The 6,000-nt window shown below is 44.3% G+C and overlaps 1 non-coding gene across 1 annotated transcript; it reads left to right on the forward strand.

Annotated features, from left to right (window-relative positions):
* The first annotated feature begins 5,408 nt into the window (after positions 1 to 5,408).
* On the forward strand, positions 5,409 to 5,480 carry trnap-cgg (transfer RNA proline (anticodon CGG)). The gene has a single exon. It is a non-coding gene; the product is annotated as a tRNA-Pro (tRNA).
* The last annotated feature ends 520 nt before the right edge of the window (positions 5,481 to 6,000 follow it).

Raw genomic sequence — 6,000 nt, forward strand, 5'->3', positions numbered from 1 at the left:
ACGAGATGATAGGAAATATAAAGGAATTCACAGGTGTTTGTAAATTACATCACCAGTTTAAGGATTTGGGTTAATCACGTGATTTCCACAAACTTTAAAATTAATTATTTAATGTCATAATTTTGCAATTTTCTAGGACTTGTAACTTACATGTGCAGTCAGTCTCAGCCAGTCTTAAGAAGAAGGAAAAAAAAAAAACTTCCAATGACACTCTGTGCTCCACTCAGGATGAAAAGTGAGTGAATGAATCTCGCTGTTTAAATTATCATGTTCATGCCCACTCTTTTTCTCACTCAACTTGGTAGAGAGAAAAAAAAAATCAAGAGTGTTTGTCCGACATAACAGTCAATAGTGCGATTATCAAAATGTCACAAGTATTATGGTGTGAATTCCAATTAACGTCTAGCAAAAAATAATAACTGAGTGTTTTTGCAAAATGCAGATATCAGATCATAGTATGGATGTGAAATATGTGGAGGGGGGGTGAAGGCATTTAGGAGTCAATGTAGAGAGAGGGAATATAATCTGGACATTGTGAGCATTTGCAATCTGTCAGTGATTAAAAGACAAACCATGAGGCAGTGCTAAACTGGACACAGATTTGATTTAAACATCCATACACACATGCATCTGAATAATTTATGTGCGCAAAGATTGCGCACTGTTAACTTCTCTGGCACCTGCACACACACATGCCCTGAAAATGCTGCACATGTGTAAAGAGGAAACAATGGTGCAGACTTCGGCCAGCCTCTGTGCCAGACTGTATGCCAGTGTGCCCCCACGTTGCCAGACAAGGGAGCGGGCCTGTCACTGGCAGAACATTCAGAGGAAATTCCACAACATCTGTTTGTTATCACACAATGGTGCGCGGTGCAGCACGGGCAGTGGGGCAGAAGACGAGGCAGAAGCTAAACTGAGAGCGCGCTACTGCTGGAGGTCCTGCCAAGGGAGAAAGGAGGTGGAGGTGGAGGTGGAGGAGGAAGTGGGGAGGGGAGGTTGGGGGGTAAAGGGGGCAGGGAGGAACCGGGTAGAGGGGGTGAAAAGACAGAGGTGGAGATCCGGGTGAGCGCCAGGTAGGTTTCAGGCCTTTGGCGGGTGGCCAGATAGGTTTTACGGGGTTTGGGTGGTGCCAGATGTTGCAGGGAGAAGTGTTTGTTCGGAGAGTTTGACTACAGAGTGTGAGAAAGTCTTCATGACCTGTCGGACAGCTCTCCGTCACCGCCATGCTCACGGAGTCCCGGTATGTTCCGGAAGGCGTGGCTGGCCCCTGTTTAGGAGGTTAAGTAGGAGCGTGCACTGCACGGGGACGCAACTGGATCAGAGGAGGGGGTCGTTGCTGGTCTGCACAGATGGCATGTGTGCGTGCGTGCGTGCGCGTGTGTTATGATAGGGTTGGATGATGCCCTGGTCACATGGGCAGCAGTAATTGGCCTCCATATTGACCAGTTTGCAGCGCTGGGGGGCGGGCAGTCTCCCAGCTGGACCTGTCAGATGGCATCGCATCCACCTCACTGATCACCCCCCGGACGACCTCCGCACCTCTCCCCTCTTCCTTTCATCTCTCCCTTCTCCTTCATCCCTCTCCGTCACCTTTAATCTTCCGATGCCCGCCTCTTCTGCCATCACACGGATGATGACCTGCTCTGTCCATCACCGCTGCTGTCTACTTTCTCCACAGCTCCTCCAAACTTAAAACAAGGTCTCTGCACTTACTCCTCAACTCTTTTCCTTCCTGAGCAAGAGTTCTCCATGTTTTGGTATTCAGTGCTGGTTGTTTCGAATGGGAGCTCTGTAATTTCCATGTTTTTATGGATGAACAAATTGAACCTTGGCCTTGAACCAAGCCTGAACATTTACCAGTGAAATACAATTATGTGGAGGTTTTTAAATGTCTTCAAAAATTCTCCTGAAACAATTTCTGCTGATACACCTGCTGCTGAGGGTTTACTGATTGACACTTACTGTTGGTGACACTTTAAGAAATGCATGTTTCTCCCCTGCATAAACATAAACTTAAGGAATAACTGTACTTTTCATCCTGGACCCTATTTTCACATGTTTTTGCATCTAAGTGACGAATGGGAACAACAGTTTTTGAAACTGGTCCAGTATTGAGTGAGAGCACTGCAGCTATAGAAACAGACTACAATGTGTTACCACCATCAAATTGTTCACTAAAAGTGTCTATTTTTGCCACAGACAGGCTAAGCTTATTATTATAGGTGTCTAACAACATTATGGATAGGATCCCTACAGAGAGAGACCTTTTTGTTTAATCAGAAACAGCCACAAAATCACTATCACCAAACACGCCAGACTCCATTGAAATAAACAGTAATTTTAGCATGTATAGATCCAGTAAATTTTCACATATTACTGGGTGAATTAAGAGTTTATTTCAATCATACCAGGGTTAATGATTGTTGGAACAGTGGTACGACAAACCAAGATGGCTTTTGTGAGTTTTAATTTGTTTCTGTTGATTTTGAATGAGGTGTGTTTTGCGATAACAAAATTATTGTTTATTTAAATGGGGCCTGGTGGGCTTGGCTTGGGGCTGTTTCTGGTCAAACAAAAAGGTCTCTCTCAGTATAGATTTCTCCATAATGTTGTCAGATGCTTAGAATAACAATCTGAGATGGTCAGTGGCCAAAACAATAGTAATAATACTTTTAGTGGACATATATTAAAGGTAATTTCTCCATGTGGTTATATCGCAGCCTATTTTGCAGCTGCTGGCTGCAGAGGTGTCCACCAGTTTAAACATTACTGTTCCTATTAGTCACATAGACACAAAAACACGGGGGCCAGGTAGACAAGCACTGAAGTTACAATTTAAAACAATTAAGAGTATTCTGACAGATTTGGGATGAGGAAACCTTTTTGTATTTGCAGGATTGAAGCAGATCAAACAGAAATGGGCACACCACTCCAGTACTATCAACAAAATGTCATTTAATTACAGGAAAATTATAAAAGAGGCATTTGATTTGACCTAGGTGACTCAAGTGGTGCACTTATCTGAAGGGAAACAAACATTTTAAGTCTAAAGCAGGACTGAAAAGATGCGGAAAAGAGCTTCGTTGCAGTGTTAGTGTAAAACAGACCTTTGTGTATCTGACTGACTTTTAGCGTGCATGGTATCACCCTCCCACCCGGAGCAGTAATGGTGTGTGTTTTGCTGTGAGATGCCCGACTGTGAGGAGTTAGCGCTATAGAAAGGATTTCATCCCAGACTTGGCAGGGGAGGGTCTCTGGGTACGTGGAGAACAATCGTCTCTCCTTCGGTCCTGTCAGCCAGCAAACACAGAGAGCTGGCACACGCTCAGTGGGAAAAGATCGGGAGTGACAAGGGGGATGGACACACACACTCACACAGTGACACACATACACTTGTGCCCATCCCTTCCTCACAGTACCAAAATGGGTTCTGATGATGCCGCTGGGGATTGTGGGACGACAGGCTGGTTCTGCGAAGTGGATGGGAGGACCTCATGAAAATAGTCTGTAAAATGACCACAGTGTTAGCCTGCTGTCAGACTAACAGACAGACAGGCAGGGAGGGAGGGAGGGAGGAGGAAAATAGAGGCAGATAAAGAGAGGAAGAGACTGGCAGAGCAACACAATGCCTGCCATGCGTGCCCCTGTGCCAGGGAGAGCTCACATGGGAATACATGTATAAGAGTTTCTGTGTATGTTCAATATACACTCGTGTGGACAAGTGTCTTGATCCAGCAGCGCCTTTGCTATCTGTGTTTCTGAAAACATGTTGATGCATGAGTGTATCTCCATGCTGTGTGTGCATGCATGCATGCATGTGCGTCTTTACGCGTGAGCAAGAATGAGGAGGAGGAGGAGAGGTGGGAGAGGAGGGTGAAGTGTGTTTGTGTGTGTGGAGGAGGAGGAGGAGGAGGAGGAGGGGTGGGAGGGGGGGCTATGCACGTTTAAATTCTGTGACATCTGTTCATTACAACTAGAGTGTGTTTATTTTTATACAGCCAGCCACAAGCAGAGAGCTCGACTGGCACCGCTGGTTAATGTACCAGCCCGCTACGACGGCAGAGCAAATGAAATATTAACCGGCAGACAGAAAGAATGAGGAGAGGAGCGGGGACAAAGGGAGAGAAAGAGGAAAAATGATAAGATAATATGTGACAAAAAATGCACACACACAGTGTCTCCACTCACGCACACAATGTCCCCATTCTGATCTAATTAAGAGAGAGACACAATCAACAGCTCTGAGTGGAGAGGCCTAGAAAACTGTATGTGCTGCTGAGAGATAGGAAAGGAACAGGTGATGTTTTATGGAAACAGGTTGGCATACAAGAAAATGTTTCTTCAGAGCACCCTAATCAAAATGTATGCATATATGTCATTGCACATTTTCTGTTAAATGTGCAATGACATATATGTTCAAGCTACAGAGGACCCTGCAAAGCAACAAGCACCACATAAGCTGGGAAAGAACCAGAAGGCGTTAAGTATGAAGGCCACTTCCTGTTTGGGGTATTTAGAGGTTTAAAGGAATGCTTCAACCACAAAATGATCATTTGTTTATCAATTACACACCTCTGTCGTGAGGAATTTGTGAAGAAAACTTTCTCACATGCATCTATGAAGAATCCAAAAACGGAGCCAATTGTAGATGTAACGTAAAAGGGGGCCACATTAACTCTCACACAACTCCTGCAGTGTAATCCAAGTCTCATTTATCCAGTCTAATGCTCAGTATTTCCCAAACACGTGCATTTTTCACTAAAACCTTATTCTTTATAACACTTCTACATAAACAGCAAGTGCCTGGGTAAGTGCATGCATTTGCCCAGGCACGCAACTCATTTGCACAAGTGTTTTAAATACTATGGTTTTAGTGAAAATGCACGTATTTGGGAAGTCCTGAGCGTACAACTGGATAAATGACACTTGGATTACACTGCACAGGTTTGTAAACAAATGTTTTCATCTAGTTTTCTTCACAAATTCAGTGTAACATGATACACAAATGATCCTTTTGTGGGTGCGGTATCCCGTTAAAATGTGTTGTGTGATTGGTTATAGTAAGTTTAGGATGCCCAGATGGTCCACAGAACATTTTAGAAGGCCCTTTGTGTCCACTGCTTATGAATGGCATCTCCTGTTTTCTTGTTGGATCTTGTTTTATTTTTATCTTATTGGTTTTGTTTCAAGTGTAATACTCCTGATTGGACTTTTATCAGTGGATCAGATTGTACTGATATTGTTTTGTCCTTGGCTTCTGAGCCCAACCAACAGCCAAAATAAATGGTGGCATTGTACATTTCTTCAAACCACGGTTAAGTTACTTGTCATATGTAGCAGATGTCAGTTTTTAATGTTATGTTGTGACAGTGCTGTGGTTAATCTGGTTATGTGTATTTCAACGTGGCTCGTTGGTCTAGGGGTATGATTCTCGCTTCGGGTGCGAGAGGTCCCGGGTTCAAATCCCGGACGAGCCCTTGAAGGACTTTTGGGGTGGCAGTAGCTCTGTCCACAGGGACTTGGTCTGGGAAGCGGACAGTTGCTGATTCAAATCGCCATTCAGCTCAAATATGGACTGTAGACTGGCAGGTGTCAGTTCAACCCCTGGGCACTGCCAATGTACCCTTGAGCAAGGCACCAAACCCCCAACTGCCTGGCGTGTCTGTCCATGGGCAGCCTCCTCGCTCTGACATCTCCCCATTTTATGCATGTATAGGTCCTGTTTGCATGTGTGTGTATTTTAGGTCTGTGTGTATATGACAACAACGTGGAAAAATGTAATTTCCCCTTGGGGATTAATAAAGTGTAACTTCTTCATATCCCCTTCTTAAAAACTTCTTTGTTAAGGTTCGGAAAAGAGGTTTTGGTTTAAAATTCCCGGTTTGGTCACCACAAACACAGCTGGAGGTTTTGTTGTTTGTTGGTCTCAAACAGTGGACTGCATTTGTCTTACTAATTGTCACACAATCCACCACGCCCTCCCACCTCCTGATGAGA

The sequence above is a fragment of the Epinephelus moara genome, chromosome 18 (genome assembly GCF_006386435.1).
Source record: "Epinephelus moara isolate mb chromosome 18, YSFRI_EMoa_1.0, whole genome shotgun sequence".
Taxonomy (NCBI): domain Eukaryota; kingdom Metazoa; phylum Chordata; class Actinopteri; order Perciformes; family Serranidae; genus Epinephelus; species Epinephelus moara.